The following is a 14,372-nucleotide window of genomic DNA, read 5'->3' as shown; positions in this document are numbered from 1 at the left end:
CTCCACTGTTTGTTAAACCACGTGATTAATATTAATTAAAGAGGCAGACCTACTGGAATATAACCTCACATTTCCCAGTTAAAAGGGATCTATTTTCTCACTAAATCATTTTTCTCTGGTCGTGAACACCAACCATGTGCTACTGTTACCTGGGTGTCTGTGAGACATATCCATAGTTCTCATACCGTATCTTAGTTGACAAGCTGTGTATTGGCGCAGCTGATCCTAAATTAAACCTTTGGGTTTTGGTCCTCTGGGTCCTACAATTTAGGCACTGTAATTGAGTTCAAGATGTACTCAGATGAGAATAAAGTTTGCAGCAGAACTCTCCCTATTGCAAGAACCTTGCAAGTGCATTTATAATTATTAGTCCATTACCAGAGACATTAGCACAGACACGATAAAAGAGATTTATTTTATTTTCCTGCCAGCCCATGTGTGTGCCTTAATTGCATATCGAAGATACTCTTAGAATCCTCTCTTTCATGTAAATATACTCTATGGTTAGTAAATATTAATGCTGCTCTCTGGCTCCAGCTGTGAGAAGATTTTATTGTTGTGTTAGAGGTTTTGATTAGCCTCCAAAAGGTTTCAGTGTCTACTCTATTTATCTGAAACATACAGAACTGCTGCAGGCAAGGGTTGCTACAAAGAAAATCATACACTTTCTCCCATTGTTTTTAATTTTCTCTGTGCAAGTATAATTATTTCTGCCTGTTTAATGCTTCAGCATCATCCTCTGTGCAATTCCAGAGACACGGAAGAAGCTGCCTGGTACCTTTTCGTTCCAGTTTTCAGCAGACGGTGCTGAAGTAAAAGAAACATATGTCACGTCTTCCCATTATTCTGCCTAACTGTCACGGCGATTTACCCACGAGCTGACGTGATAGCCATAGAGGGAAACGGAGCAAGACCTTTTGCATAACTCAGGGCTCGAGGAAATCCTAGACGCAGACGTGAGGGGGCAGCTCGGTGTCCGCCGGTCAGCACCGCGGGGCTCTCCCCGCTGAGATCAGCTGGTGAGTTGGGTGGCCTGTCTTGACCTCTCCTCACCCAGCTGAAGGAATGAAACCCTGCTCAGCTGTCCCTGCCATATCCCTTACAGCAGGCAACGTCTTTCCTGCGGAGTCATCCGAGTTGCTGGGTGCTGGGTTGGTGTCCACCCATAAGAGCTGGTTGGTGTCCACCTGTGGGGCTGGTGTCCACCCCACACAGGGACCCTGGTGCTGCTGTGCCCATACAAATGCAGCTCTTGGCAGCTCCAGGTGCACCACGGGGCTCCCAAGTTTTTGCAGTGAGTGGGTTATCCTGAATTCTGCATTGCAAAGAGCAGAAAAACTGGTGTTGCACCCCTTCTGGCTTCTATGAGGGCACAAACTCAGACCATCATGCAGACAGGCCACTTGGTGGTAACAACTTGTATTTACTGGTGACTAGGTCTGGACTGAGGCAGTTGTCCAGAACTGAATTGCCAGTCCCCAGCGTACTCAAGTCCCCTTTAACCTGTCGGATGTTCATCCCACAGGCTTTTTGTCTTTTCAGAAATCAGTGGCGTATTGGTGGGGCTGATCTCTGTTAGGAACACTGCTCTCACGTGGAGGTCACCAGCATCTCTAACATCCACGTCTGCTTTACATAAGCCTTCAATATAAAACCACAATAGCTTTGCATGCTGAAGGGCAAGTCTTGTTTGTGTTATGCAGGCATTACCACATTTTCAGCTGATCTTTTAAGTGGTTCCTAATAAAATTATTAGGCGACTGGAAAATCTTCAGTAACATTTTTAAATGCAATCCAGCTTCACAATAATAAACTCAGCTTTTAACAACCCTCGTTTATAACAATTCCAACAGCAAGAACTAATTTTCTCTTTGGTAATGAGGACTATTAGAATGACTGTTCACACAGAGCTGACCTGGATTCAATAGTCATGCTTTTTGCTATTTTCACAGCACGCTGTGTTTAGCATGTAAAAATGTACAGCTTTCTGTCTTTAGAAATTGTTTAGAAACTCCTCTCTTTAGAAATTGTTTAAAGGTTGCTAAAATGAAAGCACAGAAGTAAAATACAGCGATGTCCTATGCAAATAACAGGTTTATTCGTTATTCTGATCCAGAAAATTGCTGAACCCCGCTATGATGTGTACTTTCACAAAGGGAGCATTCATCTCATTCCCACTGGGGTTTGTTATGGTGAGATTACTCCACTTCAGCTTTCAGTGTGGGGAAAGGACATGATTATTTTAGTGTTAATAGTATTTATCATTCCACGGGCTCTAGCTTGCAGAGCTGGAAGATATTGTCTCCTGAAAGCCCCGGTGAAACTCAAATTACTTCCGATGTAGCGAGGTGGTCGAGCAGATCCCACCAAGCCTTGTCCATCAGAACTGGCAGCGTCCTGCTCCTCACTGCCCCCCGCACAGGGCCAGGGTCACCACGGTCTCTCTGCTGCTCTTCCCCAGTGACCTGCTGGTGGCTCAGGAGCGAGGCCGAGCTGGCTGCGAGCTGCAGGACCATGCTGGTGCTCCTCATCCAGGTCTCACCTCCCATACTTCAGCCAGCTGTGTGCACACGTCCTTCACTGAGCCTCCAGCAGTTCTCAGGGAAGGGCCCTGCACGTACCTTCCTTCTGCTGAGCGGGACATCTCATCCAGGAAAAGGTAAGTTTGGTCCTATTGCCCTCTTGTGGCTGCCCAAAAGAGGCTACAGTAGAGTCTCACCGGCTGTCATTTGCAGAAGTGGCACCTGCTAACATAACTTTCCTATAGGCTGAAAGCAGTGCCGGGCCCCTAGGTGTAGCTGTGCAGGGTAAGCTGGTGCACCAGCCATGGGACCGTGATGTTTCTGAAAGGGACATGGGGGTACGGCACTGTGACAGCAGGAGACCAGGCATGAGGACATCTCAGACCAAACCTTCCTCCCCTCTTCTTCCACCACCCTTGCCTTTGCCTTGTGCCTATTTTTCAGCCGCATGGGAAAACCCCCTTGGTGTGGTTTGGCAGCATGCCCTGCTGCTCTCCCATTCAAAGGTGGCCGCTAAAAACATGCCGGCAGCCCTAGCAGGAAACCCTTTCCTTACCGTGTGTCCTGGACCCCATAAGTTTACAATAGGGTGTATGGGAGTAGCACTTCTCTCCCTGTAGGATGGTGACGTGTGTGCAGAGCTTGGAGAGGATGCATCCAGTGCCTCTGGTGTTGTGACAGGTGTTAAAAGCTGAAAAACCATGCCCAGGAGGTTACAAAATAGTTTTAAGAAGAGAAGGGGATCGTTTTGAAGGGTTTCACAAAAACAAGGATTAGAATCAAACTGTGATGAAAGAGAGCAAAACAAGAAAATGAACACTGCACCTCTCCCAAAGCCTGAACTGCCGTCCATCCATGCACGAACATCCTGGGTTCAAGTGCAACCGAGCTGCTTTCTCTCTGCTGCTCCTTCCATCAAGCCCTAGTGCTTCTGCTGGTGCTTACACCTATGGGTAGCCTGAAAATTTACTCTTAAAAGACACAGCAATAAAAATCAAAGCAAGCTTGTACGCAAGTTAAATCTTCTGATAAGGAGAGGTAATGTTATTTGTTTTCAGTCAAACAAGGGCAATAAAAGCCAAGATGTTTAATGAAACCCCACCTGGTGTATATTGGCCTTGACACAGTATTTTTATTCAACATAGCCTGCACTTAATGGAAATCCTTGGCAAACAGCCCAAGCCAGGGCTATAATGTTTGTAAAATAGCTGTTGCTTTCAGCGTGATTTTCCCCAGCGAAAGCCACGCGAATAAAAAAGCGAAGATTCAGTAACAGTGTAATTGTGTCACATAAAGGCCACCCTGGGGGAAGCCATCTGAAGTTTTAATGTTTTAAAATGAGTACTGAATTCACTCATCTTTGGTAACGAAGGCGGCTCCCGCTCCCGGGCGCAGCTGTGCGAGCGCACCGAAGGGCTGCCGAAGGAGAGCAGAACGAACGCCATTTGCAAGTCAAGTGCCTTTAGACCCCAGATGCTGCTGCCTCATAGCCGCTTGCCTGCAGTTCTGTGGCCTTGACGAAGAATAAAAGTTTTCCCTCCAGCACCAGCGCTCGCCTGTGACCAGCGAAGGCCCTGGCTCACGCGGGTGATGGCCCTCCTCAAGGCAGCAGAGGAGCAGGTTGGTGCCAAGCCAGTGAAATGACACCAAGTCAGGCTGGATTTGAAAAGGGGCTGTCACATACTGCTTGCTAAAATAAACACATCCAGCTTTGGTAGGACAGAGCTGGAGCTTCAGAGCCTCCCAAGCTTGTCCTCAGGGTTTGCCCATGCTTGGGCTCCCCTCCTGGTGGTCAGGAGCACCCCAGAGCCACCTCACGCTTTCTGGGCTCTTGGTCTACTCCTCTTCCATTTGGTGCTCGACCACAAACAGCTACAGGTAGCACACACCATACATATATAGTTTATGAAGAAATTAACTGTTTTTCATCAACAGCACAGCCACCCTCTTGCTGTGTCTCCAGTTACTGCTGTTCCCTTGGGTCTCCAGAGGCTAACCCAGCCTCTCTGTCCAGTCCTGGATGACATCTCAGTTTGTAACTCTTCTGACCCTAACAACCCTTTCTGGAAGCCACAGAACCAGTTAAGCTCTCAGAATAACACCCTGCAGCATTAATTTCCATTCATTAGCATTTTTTTTTTATCGGCTGTTTTTACCGACCACTACTCATTCAGGTATTCTTAGTGTCAAGGTGAGCACCAGCACCTTTCAGCATGTAGACAGGGCTTACGGCGGGTCCTGGGGGAGGCAAGCATATGTGCTGAGGGGAAAACAGGCTACCGACCGAGCCATGTCACCCTCTCAAATAAAGGCAGAGGGTAACAGCATTTCCTTGCTAACCTCAGGAGTAGTCTCCATAGAGATCAGCAGGCTAAGCATGAGGTGGAATTTGAGAGGAAAATCTCTCTGAGTGGGGATTTTGGTGAAGAGAAGCTTTCAGTCATCTCCTCTGTGATGCTGCCTGTGTATGGCTGCCTTGCTATGCCCAGCTGCTTCACTGCTTTACTACTCAAAGCTGGCAAATTTGGCATATTTTTAGGGGATGCTTACCTTAGGGGATGCTTACCTTAGGGCATGCTTTGTGATCATCTGGCCTCGGTCATACCCACAGCTGAGAGATTTTAACATGACTTTAAGAAATACATGGAGCTCGGATACTGAAGTTTTAAGCTACCAAAAGTAGTAAGGCATTTATTTTCAGGGGAAAGTTCTTTATATTGAACTTAAAAACGACAGAAGCTGCTGTCTGTCAGACAGGCCAGGCTTCCCCAAGCGTGCCTGGAGCATCAGATGATGTGGAGGGGGAACAACTGGTGTTTTCTGCAGCAGTGGTTAGAGCCCGTGTGTGATTTTGTTGTATCCTTTTGAACATGAGCTCTGCGTGATACAGAGCATTTAGTGAGGATTCATGGGCCACCATGGACCAAAAGATTACTGATGAGGAATCCGGAGATAGGCAATTAATGTTTTATTATCTGTGCTCTTAAGATAATGGCTGTGTCTTCTTCATACTTGTGCAGCTCCTAACATAATGGGGTCTTGTTTCTGTGACACTTTTTCCTTGTTCCTTTTTCACAACCCCCCCTCAATAACCCAGCCAAATGTAAATAGCTAAGAGAAAAGTGACCTTTCTCCTGATATCCCTCTGTGCGTGGAGAGTGTCAGCAGTGCCTGGTGTCCTCTTTCAGCTGAGTTCGGTGGGAGCTGTTCAGCTGGTTTCACAAGAAGCAAAAGGAGGCTCTTTGGTCAGCCCGAAAGTCCATCCTTTCCACACTGGACAGGAACTGAGGGGTCCCCGTTTGGTGGACGCGAGGACCTGTCCTCCCTGGCAGCTTCCACCAGGCCCTGGCTCTGCCACTGGCCTTGTATGTGCACAGCCAAGCAAGAGGGCACTTGGCCACTCCTGGCTCATGGGTCTTCTTCATGCTCCTGACGTGTTGGAAAGGGTAAAGACAGATCCCTCTCCCTCACCTCCAGTTGTGTTTTTCTGCTTCTGAGGAACAGATTCACGAGGTGACCCCAGGCATATGCTTGGATGAGTGAGACGTCAAAGGTGGAGTTTGCCACCACAGCGACCTTCTCCTGGTAGCCCAAGCCATTACTGATCCACACCAAATGCTACAAGTGAGGCACAGGTACGTTTCAGGGTACACTTGGAGGTCCGGGCCAGCCAAGCTTTCCACGTTGCAAGTGCTGCATACTCATGCTTCTCCCATTCCTGCTGCAGAGCCCCGTGCGAAGGTTAGCCTAAACTCGCTTTGGTTGGGTCACTTCACAATTTGAACACAGTAACTCCTGCCTGGGCACGTGCCCTGCCCTTCTCTATCCATGAGGGGCATATTAGTGCTAAAAATCCTTGAGTTATTTGCACTTCTTAGCCCCAATAAGCCTTCAAATCAAATAATAGTTCCTCTTTTCATTTTTTTATTATTTTATTTTATTTTGTTTTGTTTTGTTTTTCTTTATATTTGGAGAAAAAAAAAAGAGTGTTTTGGTTTATGTGGGTATGAATAATACCTTTTTCACAGTCACATTTGTTTCCTCTGTTTAATTTCTCTGAGATGACTAATTGTTTCAAGAGCTTCATTCCCAGAGCAAAACAAACAAATAAACCCCCTGTGTTACACCCTCCCCAGCTTTCACTAATCCAAATAAAGACAAAATATATTTTGCCCTCCGTAGCTGTAAGTTTTCTCTTCCATCAGACTTTATGTTTGAAACAGATAAGGTTTTCTTTGCATAAGCAATTACCTAGCTATCTCTTTTTGGACACATCTGAATTAACCGTCATCCTAAGCTAAGATCAGAGGCATAGGTAGCAAAACTGAATGCAAGTTCAGCAAAGTAGAAATTTCAGTTCAGGAGACAGTTATGAATTCAGGCTTTATTAAATTAAAAAGAAAAATTCTCTTGGGATCCAGTAGTCTTCAGGAGAAATATCTTCAAGACATTTTTATTTGTCTATAGGTTTTCATTCCCATTGGCATCACTGTAAGGCAAAGCAGGCTAAGAAAAATGCCTTGTTTTTTAAGGGTGTTCCATAGGTGTCTGCTTTGGTAGCAGGATGTGTATTCATTATTTACGATGCGAAGGGTTGTCTCCCTGATGAATTTCTCTTTAGTTCATAAAACCTAGCATTTCCTTCCTTGTGGTGTTGACCCAGCTTCCTAAATTAATTTTTTTGATCTCCACCATGTTTTCCAGACACCACAAGCACTCACAGAGATGCTGTTGAAACGTGATCGGTCTGCAGCAGGCACTGAGATCCTGGGGGAGATAGAGTGGGACATCAGCCCAGAGCAGGCGGCAGGGCCACCTGCCTGCCCCCATAACCCTTTCATGGCACGGGCTCACCAGTGCCATGGTGGGAATGCTGGTGCATGAACAGAAGAGACAGCCAGATACCTGAATTTTAGACAGCCAGACTTAGGGGAAAACGAATCCTGCCCTGGTGATTAAACTACTTTCATGTGAACCACACTGGTATTTTGAAATAAAACCACTGGGTTTCTGGGACTTTTATGCACAAGGAAGCAGCAGGATTAAGGGGGGCTTGTGGTCCAGTGAAATAATCCATATAATTCGCGTTATCTCATTCCTCCTCCCCTTTTAATTTTTTTTTTTAACTTTTTGTTAAGTCAGTGACAGCCATTTCCCAGGTGCTTTCAGCAGCAGTGAGGAAGTATATTGGTGCTGAACTTCATCAGGCTTCTGCAACCACATTTATATTCATGCAGCGACTTCAGAGCCAGGCTCCTGAGGAGTGTGAGACTAAACCAAGCAGACACTTCTCTCAGACTTGTTTCTGCAGTAGCTTGTGAAGAAAATGGATTTGAGACTCAAAACCGCTACTTTACTGCCATGTGTGTCAGCAGTGTCCCAGCAGAGCTGATAGCTGTGATGAATTAACTAACGACTTATAATAATGAATAACAATGAATTAACTATTACTGAAAAAGCACATGCAGTGGGATATAAGCTACTTTCTGAAATGGGTGATGTGATTTTTGAATTCACGTACTATGGACATCAGTGCTTTCCATTGCTCTGTTCATTTTGAGGAGCCCAGTTACTCTTCTAGTTAATTGAAACGTTTCAGTGACCATTGGGAGTGAAAATACAGATCTCTTTCAGCATATTCTGTGTAGCTGGAGAATGATCAGAAGATGGAAAGGTGGATGGAGGCTGATGAGGGGTGTCTGCCTTATACCACAGTTGCTTCCTGTGTGTTTTATGATCTAAGAGCAGGGAGTGAGGGTCCCTTGCCAAAGCATATGGCAGAAAAAGGCATTTGGCAGAGCAAGTGTCTCTAGGAAACTGTTCCGGGTCTAAGAGCACTGTGTCTCTAGCCAGAAGCCATATGTCAGCTTGTTGCTTGACTGGTTTTGTATTGGACATGACTCATCAAAACTTCCCATAAACTAGCGTGTAACTGCAATAGCAGTAAGCTAGCTTCACACTTCGTGGGGCACTGTGGTAGGTTTAATTAATCATGCTTTAGTGTTTGATGAGTAGAACTGCAAGGACAGTATGATTTACTTTTTGGTACATAGCACTAGGTAAGAAAAGTTAAAATGTGTAAGAAGTAAAAATATTGGACAAATCCAGAGCTGAGCAAGGCTAAAAAAGCTGCTTAAGATGGTGAAGGGAAGTTTGTGCTTGCACAGAAAGCTGTCTGTGCTTGCCCCCCAGCTGAAAACTTTGGCTTTCCATTTCCAAGTCACCTCTTTGTACACTGGTGAGGATTCAAGGAAACCCCAAAACTCCCAAAATGTAAAAAATATTGCTGTTTCCAGAGGGGAAGAGTGTCTTGGTTTTCAGCAGGGAAACAAGCAAGAAGGCAAGAGCTCCTGTGCTTCTCAGACAGGAGCATCATGATGGGCTGGCTCTGCACGAGCCACTGATGAGGGAGGGCACAAGCCAGCCCCAAAGGCCCCAGAACAGCACAGCACCCTGAAAGTCAGGCTGCTTGATGCGTGGCCTTGGCATAGCACTGTGTGAAAGCAGAGGGAGAGCACTGCAGGTGCAGCAGCTGCTTTTCAAGGATATTCATCCATTTCCAGTGTGTATGGGGATGCACGCTCTCTCCATTTTCACAGAATCACGGAACTGTAGGGGTTAGAAGGGACCTCAAGAGATCATCGGGTCCAACCCCCCTGCCAAAGCAGGTTCCCTAGAGCAGGCTGCCCAGGTAGGCGTCCAGACGGGCCTTGAATATCTCCAGATATTTTAGTAAAGTTGTGTTCAGGTTAAAGCAGTGTAAAGTGCCAGGTGATTTTTGATAAAAAGTGATGCACAGGAATTCTAACATGATAGACCGTGTATCAGCCTGCGACAGATATACAGCGTAGGCAAGCCTTAGGTCAGAGATAGTACTTCTGGGAGTAGAGAAGCGCCGCAACTAGCCAAGCACTAGTGATAACAGAAGTTGAAATTTTCACATATGGAAATCTCCGGAAATATTAAATGGGGTGCCTGAGCAAATCCATAGGAAATTCTACAGATTTATGAATATTATTATCTGTGAACTTAAATTACACTGACATTTAAAATGAACAGAAATGGCACTTTAATTGCACTGTAGCCACACTTTTATTGCATATATTTTAATACATTAGAAAGTAGTTAGAGCTGTACTGTACTGTATAGGGTCAGCCCAGGCAATTAGACTTTAAAAATGTGGAAATAAAAAGATCTCAGAGCTCCCACTCAACTAAGGAGAACTGGCTCTGTGGTTCTTTCTCAGTATCACAGAGCAGCAAAAAGAAATCTCCCAGCTTTTTGAAATTGTCCAAGGTGCTCCAGGGCCATGGGTCCTATGCCTACTTGCATGAAACTGCCTGTGGGCTTTGGGTAGATGCACTCTTCTGCAATGCTATTCCAAAATAGACAGTGTTTACAAGCACGACTTTGCATAACCCTACATAATCATGCACGTTGGTGTAGAAAGGGTCTCAAACCAGACCCTGAAATATCTGAGATGCTTCCACTGGAGCTAATGGGCTGGATGTCACTTCAGACCCATTGAGGCAGCTTCTGGGTCTAACATTGCCTATCTACTTGGCCGTGGTAGAAATCAGGCTCCTGCTGCGCTTTCATTTTTGCAGAGAGTGCTGCCATATGGGGTCTGATATTGCACCTCTTCCCTGCAATCTTTTTTCTTGTTTGTGTAAAGTCATTAGCAAGGAATTATAAAGAAAAAAAAAGAGTTCTGCTCTTTCACAAACCCTCAGAAGATATGTTCTGTTAGTGTTTCTTCCAGCTGCTCTGGCAAAGGAACAAATAAAGCCAATGTTAAACATCCAGCAATATCAGAATTTCATCCCAAATCTTCTTGGTTCAGGCACTGAAAAACTTCATGCAGTTCTTCAGTTTTTATGTGTCTCTAGGCAAGTGACTCAGTGGTCTCTATTCAGCTGTGCAATATTAATGACTGCGAAGCAGTGTTCTCAGCCTCAGCTCTGCAGCTGTAAAGCCATACTAGTCCCTAATGCATAAATGTTATTTGCGATATAGGGGTAGGCTTGACTACAGAAGAAGGCTTCCTGGTGCAAAACTTTCAGAAATGGAAACCAATGGTTTGTGCAGCTTCTGCACTTACAGGCTAAGACTTTGGGCATTTGAAATGGAGCGTTGCACGCTCCTCTGGGTACAATATTTTTTTGTTCCTTGTCCCACACATCCATCTGGTGCCTTGAATACACAAATCTGAGTTCAGCTCTCATGTTTGACAACTGCACAAATGTATCCTCTACTTTGACTGAGTAAGCAATCACATTGACACTGCAGATCCTATGCACTGATATGCATATATCATATGATATCTTTCTGGTAGAAAGGATCTGAAATGAGTGCATTTGCTGGACTTTTAAAAAACAAATTGCTACTGTAATTTTAACTTGGGAAATATTTACGTAAGAGAGATTCTGACTACCAAAAAGTATCTTCCTAGGAGGATTTTTCTCTCCATGATTCACTGCTTGCTTAGGCAAGGGTTGTTGTCATGCCCTGCCACTGTGTTGCTTCAAGATCCCTTTTCAGTGGGTTAAGTCTGTGTGTCACTTTTTCCAAAACACTGTTCCTCATCCCACAGATGTGACCTGCATTCTTTGTTTCTAAAGATGTTTGGGATTTGCATTTTGGCAATTAAAATTTATGCGTCTCAGATGAATCCAAATTACAAAATGAGCCAGATCCCTTTGATATATTTGCCTTGCTATTATTTAGTATGCTACTGTTTGTATCACCTGTAAACATCAGTGATCATAGCTTTAGAATTTCTTCTTTTAGATTAAAATGCTAGATGCTATTCTTTGCTCTAAAGAGATGCTATGATGATGCCATAAGTCTGTTCTGTGTTCCCACTGATGACTTGGATGATGGACTAGAATATGTATGTTTGCTAAATTTGTAGGTGATATGAACCTGGGAGGGACTGCTAACATGCTAAAAGAAAGGACTGGAAATTCAAAACAGTCCTCCCAAATGGAAGGTATGATCTGAAAATAAAGAGAATGGTTTCAACCAGTAAAAGTACAAGGTAGCATACTTGGGTAGAAATAACCATCTATAGAAACACCTAATTTTGAATACTTGGTTTTCAGAAAATCTGCAGAAAAGACTGGATTTTTCAATGGATTGCAGGCTCAATACGCCAACACTGTCTACATAATGAAAAAAAAAAAAAGAGGTAAATGCTACAATGGGGAATATAGACATCTGTTTAGTTTGCAACATAAATTAAATATTCCTCCTGATCTGGTCAGCACTAGTATGTCTTCTGCTGGAGCTCTGTGTTTCAGATGCTGTACTTCGAAGAAAATGTGAATCAGCTGGAGGGAGTGCAGAGGAGAACAACAATGTTGACTGATCTCAAAAACATGGGCTCCACAGAAAGACAAGACTTACTGGGTCAGCAGAGTCTGAAAAACGAAGGAGTGATAACAGCCTTCCAATTTGTAAAGCTATCCCTAAAGAGAAAGAGAATAACCTCTTTCCCTATCCATAGGACAAGAAGTACAGAGCTTAAATTGCAGCTACTAGAAGTTTTTAAAATCACGTTAAAAAAGAATTTGTCGGGGCTGGTAAAAGTGTTGTTCGACCTCTCCTTGGAATGAGTGTGATTTGGATGACCTCTGAACTTCCTTCTGGTCCTCTTTTGCTACATCACAACCACTGATATAAAGACCTATTGTTGATATATTTTGCTATATTTGATAACATACTGAGTTTTGAAATCACAGACAAGCTTTGCTAAATGCCTTTAGAAATTGCCATTGGATTCTAGTGTAAGGATATGTGGAGTGTGAGGCTGTTCATTCCTTGGAGAAAAAATTGTCTGACTAAGGTATTCACAAAAAAAATCAGGGAAACAAAGGAGGAGGGGGAAGAAAAACCATTTACAATCAGAGAACCTGATCAATTGGTGGAAACAAAGACAATGACCAGTTACAGTTGTGCTAATGGATAAGAGAGGGAATGTGGGGACGTTTATTTCAGAAAGGCTGTCTGAATGAGGATTTCTAAATTGGGATAAGAAGAAAATGAAGGCCAAGCAATAAGCAAAATGCAGAGACACAGACCTGACAAAGCAATAACGGAGGCAATGCCAAGAAACAAACTTCCCAGTCGCACTGGTTGATGGGCTATCAAACTACAGGAAACACTTCCAGGAAGGTCAGCCTGGACTTTGCGTCTGATAAGACTGTGAACCACATGGACAAGGATCATGGGCCTGGACTGGGAGCGTGCAGAAACGGCAGAGCTCTGCAAATCCATGGGGGTGTGCAGGGGAAGGGGGAACAAAGATGGGAATAGGTAGAAAAGGGTTTAAAAGGGCCAGCTGCATGTAAAATGGGGCTGGTCAGTATGCTTGTCTGGCTGAGCACTGCGCTTGATCACTGCAGCCTGTCCTGTCTTCTTATTTTTTTCCCATTAAATCTTTTCTTAATTCTCCCCCTCTGTATTTGCACTCTCTCTCCCGTGTGTGTGTGCTCTGCGAGGCAGGCCTGGGATCTGGGCAGGAGTGCTGGACGGACAGAGGGGCCATGACAGGACTGGAGGGATCTGGGAATGTTCATGTGCTTGTGAACCTAGACGGTGCTGTGTGTGTGTCTGCACTAATGAATTTCTGCCTCTACCAGCTGGAGAGGAGGAAGGGGTCTCAGCTGCCTGTGTTTGTGTGTGAGTCCTGTGTCTAAGTGCTGCTGGAAGCAGCCCTTTGCTGGGCAGCCTGTGTGACCGGTCATGTCAGCGTCCTGTCTCTGCATATGTGCCTTTATATGTGCTCAGCTTTGCAACTATCGAACCTGCAAAGGAGAAAGCTGCAGCTGCATTCCTGAGCCTGGGCAGGGGCCCTGGGTCCCAGACCCCGAGCTGAGGCCCAGCGGATGGACAGGAGCGGCCCCAGGCCGGAGTGGCTGGAGGGGGCCATCTTTGTTCTTCACCTCACACATTCACACGGTGTTGGTAAACCTGTAACTCTAAACACCTTAAATAAAATGAATACTTCCAGAACTATTCTGTATCAGGTCTTTTTTTTTTTTTCCTTTTGACTTGGACTTTATCTACTGTAATTTCAGGGAAACCTCTCTGGATTTCATAGGACAGAGGCCAAGTTCACTTCTGTTTGGCACCTGCATGTGTGCTTCCTTCTCAAAGTAGCCATCATGCCTGATTTGCACCTGCTACCTTATTCTGGGGCTTATGAAATCCTGTGTAAAAGTTTCTATACTCAGAGGCAGCAGAGGACAGGGAGATGTGAAAAGTGGGATACCCCAGCTGCAGAAAGCACACAGGCAGGTTCAACCTGACAATTTCTTTGGCTCAGACTTCTTGGTTCTGCCTCAGGAAGCACAGAAGCCGTATTGGTTTCTCTCCAAGCACAAGGTGCTGATGCCCCTCAGACACAACATGGTATCTCTGTTCCCATGGTGGTTTGTTAGTAGTTGTTTCCACACAGCTGGACTGCGGTCCAGAGTTTGCCCTCAAACCGGCTTTGCTTGACCAGACATTGCCACTCTTGAGGTGCATTAACCTAAAACATTAGGTGGGATATGAGCATTTTGAGGGCACCTGCGCCTGTTTCTTACTTATTCGCTCCCCTGCTGTGTTTGCCAGCTCCTCGGGAGTGAGTCGTTTCAGGTATGCCTGTTAAATTGACAGTGACTGACATTTATTGCTGGCACCCAGGGATTCCCTGTCATTTGACAACTAGAGGGACCTGTCTAAAAATCATACTTTTCACTTGCACCTTCCCATCCAACCCTTCCTTCAGCCAGTATTTTCTAATATGATCAAAGCATTTCCCCGTCACATACTCTCTCTTCGCTTTGTCGCTTGTGGGGTCTG

At 45.0% G+C, this 14,372-nt stretch overlaps 1 long non-coding RNA gene across 5 annotated transcripts in view; it reads left to right on the top strand.

The window, feature by feature from the left end:
* Window positions 1–13,669, top strand: part of LOC308191731 — a 45,387-nt gene extending 31,718 nt beyond the window's left edge. The window contains exons 3-5 of one of the 5 annotated variants that reach the window (XR_013948236.1): window positions 754–1,019; window positions 4,458–4,713; window positions 6,027–13,668. This is a non-coding gene — a long non-coding RNA (uncharacterized lncRNA). Of the gene's footprint in view, window positions 1–753; window positions 1,020–4,457 lie in introns of all 5 variants that reach the window. The other 4 variants (XR_013948238.1, XR_013948239.1, XR_013948235.1 and 1 more) reach the window with 4 other exon arrangements.
* Window positions 13,670–14,372: the final 703 nt, after the last annotated feature.

The sequence above is a fragment of the Anser brachyrhynchus genome, assembly GCF_964034855.1.
Source record: "Anser brachyrhynchus genome assembly, chromosome: 3".
NCBI lineage: Eukaryota > Metazoa > Chordata > Aves > Anseriformes > Anatidae > Anser > Anser brachyrhynchus.
Note: the sequence above shows the minus strand (reverse complement) of the source record. Positions and strands in the feature narration are given on the sequence as shown.